We start from the raw sequence: 10,122 nt of genomic DNA on the forward strand, positions 1-10,122 counted from the left end.
AGGTGATGAGACACGGGACTAAAAGAACTGAGAAAAGCCAGGAGAACTGAGGCGAGTCTCTGTGTGAAGCCTTTATCTTAAATGGGGGTTACAGTCAGGAGAAGGTAATTGAGAGGCCAGGTTAATTGATAATTGGAAGGCTAGAGAGTCAATGGTGACTTTTGCTTTTGGAGGGAAAGTTTACAACTATTTGTCTGTAAGCATGGTATTTGCATATGTGCTGGGATTGGTTGTTCATGAAAAAACTACTAAAGATTCTTAAAACACTAATTTGTTGCATAGGTATCAAAAGATTAGACACCCATCTTTTTAGATCATCAACGAATTCAACAAGACCAAACATGTTATATGTGTTATACTAAGTAGTGATCTGTAATAACACATGCATAAAAACATTTCACAATACAAAAGACAAAATAAATGAACAGTAGTAACATTCACAATGATCTGAGGATATGTGTTTGTTTGTTCACAGAAAGCTTTTTCTAAGAATTAATGAAAGATGTTAGTTCCTATGGTAGTATGTGTCCTTTTTAGAGTATTGGGGAAAATTCTCTCTACATACTTTTGAGTTGTAAAGATTATCTGGTCTGGCAGAGGAGTCCTGGTTGCCATAGTAAGACCATTTGCAGACATTATGGTAGCCAGTGTTGTGGATTGGGTGAAAGGGGGTCTGTGACCATTTGTTAATCTAATGAAAAATTATTATTTGGTAAATCTAATGAACAACTGTTTATGATTGGTCCGGACCCTACATTGTTTTTTCCGAGCAACACATAGGCAACAAAGAATGTCAGTTTGTAGAGTAATTTACAACAGCTTCAGATGTGGCTCAACCAAACAGAATCAAGGACCAAAACTGTTTTATACATTTTGGTTGAAACTCTTTCCACACTGAGGGGATCTGTCAGCCTTCTCTCTGTTGTGAATTTAAATGTGCCTGTTAAGATTTTATTTTAGAGTGAAACTCTTCCCACACTGTTGGCAGATAAAAAGGCTCTATCTATTGTGGATAATCATGTGCTTGTCAAGGTGTTCTCGTTGACTGAAACTGTTTCCATATTGACTGCATATGTAAGGCTTCTCTCCAGTGTGGATCTTCATGTGCCTGTCAAGGTTTCCTCGTTTACTGAAACTCTTTCCACACTGTTTGCAAGTGTAAGGCTTCTCTCCAGTGTGAACTCTCAGGTGGTCTCTAAGGTTTCCAGGATTACTGAAACTTTTTCCACACTGATGGCACGTGAAAGAGTCATCTCCTGTGTGAATTCTCATGTGATTTTCAAGGTTTACTTTTCGAGTGAAACTCTTTCCACACTGTTGGCAGATGAAAGGCTTCTCTCCAGTGTGAATTTTCATGTGGACTTTAAGGTTTGCATTTTGACTGAAACTCTTTCCACACTGTTGACAGATGAAACGCCTCTCTGCAGTGTAAGGCTTCTCTCCAGTGTGGATCCTCATGTGCTTGTCAAGGTTTCCTCGTTGACTGAAACTCTTTCCACACTGTTTGCAGGCGTAAGGCCTCTCTCCAGTGTGACCTCTCATGTGAATGTTAAGGCAACTTTTTCTAGAGAAACTCTTTCCACACTGTTTGCAGGCGTAAGGCCTCTCTCCAGTGTGACCTCTCATGTGAATGTTAAGGAAACTTTTTCTAGAGAAACTCTTTCCACACTGTTTGCAGGAGTTAGGCCTCTCTCCAAGGTGAACTCTGAGGTGGACTCTAAAGTTTTCAGGATTACTGAAACTTCTTCCACACCATTTGCAGATGAAACACTTCTCTTTTGTGTGAATTCTCATATGACTTTTAAGGTTTCTATTTTCACTGAAACTCTTTCCACACTGTTGGCAGATGAAAGGCTTCTCTCCAGTGTGAATTCTTATGTGACTTTCAAGGTTTCTTTTTCGAGTCAAACTCTTTCCACACTGTTGGCAGGTGAAACGCCTCTCTCCAGTGTGAATTTTCTTGTGGACTTTAAATTCTCCTTGTTCATTGAATCTCTTTCCACGCTGAAAGCAAGTGAAAAAACTCCTAGTTCTTGCCTTTTGAGCTCTTTTTTGTGTAGATGAATTTTCTGACTGTAAGGAACAAAATGATTTTTTTCTAGTTATAAAAACATGAAGATTCTCAAACTGATCTTTCTCTTCAGTTTCATTCAGTATTTCTCTCTCCTCTTTCAGTGCTGTTGGGCCTAAGGTGGGAAAAAAAGAAATAAAAGTTAATCCCAGTTTAATGCCACAAGGCAAGAAAAATGGACAAAGTGCCCACCCAACCATCAGATGAACAATTCATCACACAATAATTCTTTCTGAGGTTTTATTAAGGGGGCAATGATGTTAGCCAATCATAAAAAAGGTTTGTTAAAGCGAGTCCCAACCACGTTCATGGAGCCCCCAAACACTGCATGTTTCTCTAATTAAATGATAAATTACCTGGTTCAAGTGTGTTTGATCAGGGTCAGAGCTAAATTTAAAGGATGGTAAATGTTTAAGAACAGGGTTGTGCACCCCTGCACTAAAATGGGGGTGTGAGACAAAAGAGAGATGCAAAATGTGCAGTCTTTGGGGGCCTCCAGGAACATGGTTGGGAACCACTGGTCTGTTACACTGACATTTTAAATGGAAAATGCCCCATAAAGTACTGTAAAAAAACAAACAAACAAATAAAAAAACATCACATCAGAACATATCCTTTAAAAGAAAACAGGCAATATTTTTACTCCAGTTGAATGTGAAGTGAGATGTGCTGAAGTATGGTGAATTTGTGCTCTAGATTTAATCCATCCAAGTGCGCGCACACACACACACACACACACACACACACACACACACACACACACACCCGGAGCACTGACTCTCCCCCACACAAATATTTAACTTTATTATTACTTTAAACATAAAAGTACATAGGAGAATGCAATGCAAAAAAATAATAATAAAAATGAATAAAAACCATACACTACGTACAACTGTATTTATTGTTTTGTGCCCAAGATTTAATGATGTTGTTTTAAATATATAAAACACAAATCTTAAATGAGTCTTTCAGGAAATAAATTAAAAATGAAATAATAGAAAACAGCCTACATTTTAACTGGGAAGAGGAACAGACATTTACTCATTTGAGCTAGTAATTAAGACTGTGTTAGTCAGCTCACATTTAGTTTTAATTTACTGCTATGATAAAAATAACTTACATTTAGGATTGTAATTGCACATGTGTCAGATTTGTCCAAAAACAATAATTTAAGCAAAATGTCTACTTATTCCCAGAATTATTGAGCTACTACTACTAGCTACTATATTGTGCTCATTGTCTGTTTAGCGTGCAGCAGCACTCGTTTACTTGTGTAAACCTCATCCACTCCTTACAGTAAACTTGATATGTTTGCATGACTTTCTAACGTTTACAGATGAAGAATATGCCCTGAGGAAAACACAACATCTCAAATGTATTAAACAATATGTATTAAACTGACATTAAGGACTGCTTAAGAACAAGCATGCAGATCAAATTCCCTCACTCACTCAACCATTATCACATTAGTAAGATTGTATGACCTTAAATGGTCATTTATGGAACCACTTTAACACAGATTGATTTGTTATTTTATTTCAAGTCAGGTTTTGGACTTTAATACCAACTTTTCTTTTGAAACAGTCCCCAGAGCTTGACATAACATGACATTAATTGAGTTAAGGTTAGGAGACACTGCCAACTAAACCATAAGGGCAGTCACATGATTGGAGCTCCAGGGAGAAGCATGCATACAGAAGCATAATACACCTGGTATGGTTGCCTCACAAAGCTCCATGGAGCAGAGGACTTAATTCTCAGAGATGAGAGGGGGACCCAAAGGTTTTCTTTTGGAGCGGCGTAATCATATATAGGAGACCCTCTAGAGCAGGGGTGGCGAACGGCAGTCCAGAAGAGCCGCAGACCTGCAGAGTTTTGCTTCAAGCCTTGATCAAACACACCTGAACAACATAATCAAGATCTGAAGGGTTACTAGAAAGCTACAGGCAGGTGAGTTTTAATTAGGGTTGGAGCTGAAATCTGCAGGACGGTGGCTCTCCAGGACCAGAGTTCATCCTCCCTGCTCTAGAGTGAATGGAGCACTAAAAGCTCAAAGACAGAAGCAGCTTAACAGGGAGGGAAAAGGCCTAAGAACCTGATATGACTGCGCACAGAAATCACAGAGAAGATCTTAGCTCTCAAATCAAGAGAACAATAATAATAATAATAATAATAATACATTTTATTTATACCATACTTTATATTCACACAGGATCCCAAAGTGCTACAATTAAAAAAATAATAATAATAAATGCTCCATCCCAGACTGGTAGCTTTTCCTGGCATTACATGCAGACTAAATGAAAATGACATTGAAAATTTGAAAGCTCCAGATTCATTCACTGATGAAACACAATTGTTTATTGGAGACTCACACCAGTTCTGTTGTGGATTTTGTTGGATATTATGTCTTTATTGTAAAATCTGACAATATTGTGTTTAAAATGTAGGCTACATTTAAAATGTAAAATGTTCAATTAATATTACCTTTTTGTTTAACTTAGAAAAATCAACATTTGAAACAATTTGGATGTTCAGAGAAAATAGGATTCTTGCGCATATTTTAAACATGAAAAACAATAACTCACAGCGTGTTTCTGTATCGAAGAGTTTCTTAAATCAATATCTATGTACAGTCTGTCATTTGATCTTCATGCTATTAAGTGCTACAAATCTACTTTAAAGACACAATGAACAGCAGCATGATTTGCTAAAGCAGCACTCTCTGTGGACATTCAATCATACGTACGCTGCTGGTGTGAATGCAGTCAAGTTTCACTGCAAAATTGAGGTAACTCAATGTCATTTGACCGTTTACTCACATTTAACTGTTTTTATACTAAAAGTGGCATTTTGCTTGTTAGAAATACTTACTTTAATGTTACTTTAAGTTGGGGTAGAAATAAACAAATGCCAAAGCACAGCATTTTGTTCACGTACCCCCTCCATCAGTTTGAGAACCACTGGTTTATACCGTTCTCATGGTAAAATACAGTACCTTCTTTATAAGTATGCCCTGCTGCTAAAACCTGATGCCTCCTGAACAGCAAATTTATTCACTTGATTATATTGACATTATTTGTATTATTTTCCTCTCTTTATTTTATATATTTTGTTCCATCTTCTTTCCTCTTTTCCCCTCCTTTATAACAAGCCAAGAGCGAAATCGACGCGCATGAAAACAAAAGTTTGAAGCGAAATTTACACACGTCAGAGGCGAAAGTTTCAAAACTTTCGAACCCCGTTGGCGGCCATCTTTTTACAAGATGTCTGTTGTTGATCAGTCATTTTTTCGAGAGAGTCACCGCTCTGTATTTGCTCTGGTGAGCAGAACAGCGGCGTAGGGATCATTGTCGCCGTATTTGGGTACACCAGACCCTTCAGAGGCGAACCCAGTTCGGCGAGTTTCATCATTTGCTTTCAGCGGTACTTCCGCCTGTCCCGCGCCCAGTTCAATGACCTGCTGTCCCGCATCGGAGCGAGGATCACCCTCCGGGACACCAACTACAGGCAATATGTAGCTTAATTATTGGCATTTTAATATACCATAATCCATTTAATAGTATACCTGTTGATTGTATAGTTGAATATGTAACTACAAGTGTACTTGTAATAATATTTATATAAATGTTTTCTAGGTTTCTTGCCACAGTGGACTCATTCAGGACGATAGCGTCCAGCTACCGGGTTGGTGTCTCCACTGTGTGCCAGATCGTGGCCCAGGTAGTGACTGCCATCTGGGACTGCCTTGTGGAGGACTACATGGCTGTGCCCACCACCGAAGACTGGAGGTCCATCACAGAGGGATTTCAAGAGCAGTGGAACTTCCCTCTGTGTCCCTGAGGCTCTTCCATTTTTTCCTTATTTACAACTTACCAGGTTGCCCAATCTCCTCACCGACACTCTTCCAAGCGAGGTCCTTTTTATTCCTGTCTCTATAGAAATAAGAAGTAGTGTCGTACAATTCCGGCCGACTACTCACTGCCAAAATTAGACGCTCCTCCATTTTGAATGAGTGACTCCGGGCGGGCCTGCCGCCACAGGCATCATGCAGGCTCCTGATTGGTTAACGCGGTGCGAATTGACGCAGAAGTTCAGAATTTTCAACTCAGGCGGCAGACGCGTGAATGCACAAAAAGCACAGTTTGCAGATGCTCAATTCGCGCTAATGAGGCGAATTCACGTCTACCACGCCGCGCTAAACGCCTCATTCGCGCTGCAAGAACTCCAGACGCGTGTAAACGCGTCTTACCATTGACTTGAACATTGAAATCACTCGCGTCAGATGCATATTCGCTAGGGGTGTGCTCAAAATATCGATTCTTAGATACATACCGATATAATAAAAAAAGATACAGTATCGATATTCTAGCCCTTAGTATCGATACTCCGCCCAGCCGTTAGGGGGCGCAGCGCCGCCCGCAAGTATAAAAAAACTCATAGAGTAACAGCACAGAGAAGTGTACTAAGCTCAAAGCATGTTGACCAGCTTCTGTTTTTGAACAAAAATCTTAAGTCATAGGATAAAGCTAGCATTACCAAGAGTATCCTCAGGTTATTGTTTTGTTGCTGCAGGGATTTTTGTTCAACTTGCCTTTTTGAGGACTAACCTGGTTTAGACTTAAGATTTTAAAAATCCATCCTGTTATGAGGTACATTTGTTGTTGAGCCAAATGTTAAAGCAAGATGTAGCATTTAAGTGATTTCATAGTGAAATATGTTATGGCAGTATATGGTGTCACAAAAAAGGAATTATAAGATTTAATAAGAAGTTAAGAATAATAAGAAGATTTTGTGCTTGTGTGAGCAGACTGTACTCTTGGAAAGTTAAATGTTGACTTGTGGTAATTTCCAGATTAATACAATTTGTGTACAATTAATCAGAGCACTTAAAGTTGCAAATATTTAAGCAAAATGCACTTTGTTATAATGCACTTTTGTCTTCAATAAATTGAAGGAAAATGCAGAGTTCTGTTTGTTGAGTAAATGTGTTCAGCATTAACTAATTGGCTGTGGCCCATGTATTTTATTGAATCGTATCGAATCGTGTCACATTGTATCAAATCGTATTGAGACAGCTCTGTATCGAGGTACGTATCGAATCGTGACCCGTGTATCGAGGTATATATCGTATCGCCAGGTTCTCCAAGGTATACAGCCCTAATATTCGCGTTTGGTGTGAACGCAGCATTACACCTCACATTATTACATCTAAGTTTAACCTGAATGTTTGTGTTTTTGTTTTAGCTTCATTTTTTTATTGTCACGTTTGCTTTATATTTACAGCACTGTCTTCTCCTATTTTGTACTGTTTTTCTGTATGTCCTCCATTGTCTTGTTCTAAAAATAACAACAAAAAATATTTTGGTAAATTCAATGATCTTATTAGAAGAATTGCATGTAAAAGTATAATCCATTCCATTTGTATAATCTCTGTGAGCTTTAATGAGGTTTCACGCATGCGCAGTAAGGTGAATTTAAAGTTTTTTGACATTTCAGTGTGAATGGAGAACATTTTAAAACAAAAGGGCTGTTTTCAGTTGTATGTGGATTCATTTAGATGTAACCTGGCTGTTTTATTGGCTTACCAAATACTTTAAATGAACAAATGTAGACCGCATGCAGTAGCCAAATATGATACTCACATTTCAAGCTTTTGTGCAAAATAACAAAATGAGTAATTTTCTTACTTTTGCATAATTAGCCAAAGTGCTTGAAATAAATGGATTTAATATTAGAAGCAAATAAACACACACATTGTTTAGGTTAATTCCTTTTTTTGTTACAATCTTAATGTGTGACGTCATAACAAATGCACACTGTGAAAGCAATATATTCAGTGTTAGTATTTGTCATGTGATCTTAACACTTCTGTTGAATGTCTCCACATTTCTACACTCTTGTGACATTATTTATAAATACTATTCGTTTCAGCTTTGAGAATAAAAACCAACCTGTTTGTTCCTCAGGATCTTCATGTTTGATTCTGAATGCCTCTTCAATGTCTTCATTCTCCTCTTTAATAAACACCATCTTTGTTTGTTCCTCGGTATCTTCATCTTTCAATGTTTCTTCTATCGTCATGTCTTCACTCTCCTCTTTAATAAATGGCATCTTTATAATAGTGTATCACATGGATCTCAGTTGATTCTCCAGTTTTTCTCTGTGTTTGAACACTTTGTCCTGTTTAAGATGAGAATAATTAATAGAAAGAAAAATGCATTGCAACTAAATCTCTGTGTGCCTCTCAATCAGCCCCCAGTTCAGTAGTCAGTGCACTGGAAAGACAGAGGCAATAGACTTGAAATTACACAGAACGTTTATATTTAGGCAGGCTATTTTTTATTTACATTTGGTATTCAATTATTTGCTCATATCGAATATATTACACTACTATGAAATCATTCTCGGTTGTGATTCACTCGTTTGTGTTTGTTGTTGTCGTTTGTAGTCCGCGTGCCGCTGAATTGAATCACTGAATCATTTCACAAATGATTTGATTCAAATGATTCGGATTCTCAGTTTCTCTCATCACTTCTTATCATCACACGATTGATTCATGATATAGAGAACGAACTGAGACACACTTCTCTGTTACTAAAGGTTAACGCTAAATATCTAAATCACTAAATAAAGCATTGCAACGTTACATTTAACAATACTGCATTCATTTCACATAGCTTGAAAAAAACGCTTTAATTGATGTAACGGTTTGCATTATATAAAAAACAAAACTACAAACCTTTTTCAGATGAATCACAACAGATGAGGAGCACTGCGCGTCTTAAAGGCGTCACATCACCAGAGCAAAATAAAAGTCCCATTGGTGCACTTCTCTCTAGAATCACAAACACATCATAGAAATGTTGTATATAGAATAGAATTTTGTTTCTAAAGTTATTAACATTGTAAATCTAGGAATACTTTTGTCTATTTGTTTTTTTTTTCATTTAATGTGCATTTAAAACACTATACTTTCAGTTTTTATACCTTGCCATTAAATTCACATAAAACTAGTTAATGCTGCTGTGTAGCCTAACTGTTACAAAAAGGGTGTGATGGCAAATTTGATCTAGCACTCTTTTGACGATTGTAATCGATCTCTTGCTATTTTTTTGTTTTTGTATTTACATTTACATTTATTCATTTAGCAGACGCTTTTATCCAAAGCAACTCACAATTGGGTATTTATTCCTCTTTTGGACAGTCATTTAAACACTGTCAGGGATTTTATTTTTATTTTGCTATTGGGGCAACTGAGGACACAAAAACATATTTGTGGCAGTTTCCATTTACCACTAAAGAAGTTTACAAAACTATGACTATTTAATTTTCGGAGAACCCCGTAAATGTAAAAAAGGATCTACAGTCCCATTATAAAAAAAAAAAATTCAAGTAAATTTCTGCATACATTTTGGATAAAGACAGGCAGACAAGAGAGACGCATGTGTAAAAAGCCATGTGGTGTTCTACATATTTTTTTTCATATAAATGTGAAATATCTGTCTTTGATCTCGCTTGAGATGCGCCTCGACTGAAATATATGTGAGAGCAGGCGGCTGAAATGAGGGGAGGAGTGAAATAAGTGCAGTCAAGACGGACAGTCCTGAGCTCTGGTTCATATTAGATCACCTGTAATAATTCAGGTGGATTATCTGGATTTTTCTGTTCTTGTGATGGTCTGGTTATACCAGCGTTTCCCTACTCCAGTCCTCAGACCACCGCATATTTTGTATCTGGAGATGGGAAACGCTGGGTTATACAATACGTCACTTGGATGTAATCTTTAGGTGTTTTGTAGAGAGAGAGAGTCTGTGGAGGCTGTTACTGGGAGATTGAGTGGAGTGGGATGTTTGGTGTGGAGATATCAGTCTCATATAAGAGCATCAGCAGGAAAGGAGAGGGTGATGAATGTGTGTTTGGACGTAATGATCAATCCTGGAGTTTGTTCTGCTCTCCCTCTAGATGCTCATTTGTTCATAATAACAGACGAACTGAACTGTCTGTAGTGTCCAGCAGATCCGGACTTACCACCGGGCCGACACACATTT

At 37.7% G+C, this 10,122-nt stretch overlaps 1 pseudogene; it reads right to left on the reverse strand.

Moving 5' to 3' along the window:
* Window positions 1-10,122, reverse strand: part of LOC141332957 (uncharacterized) — a 100,265-nt pseudogene that overhangs the window by 41,653 nt on the left and 48,490 nt on the right.

Source organism: Garra rufa, chromosome 4 (assembly GCF_049309525.1).
Source record: "Garra rufa chromosome 4, GarRuf1.0, whole genome shotgun sequence".
Lineage (NCBI taxonomy): Eukaryota > Metazoa > Chordata > Actinopteri > Cypriniformes > Cyprinidae > Garra > Garra rufa.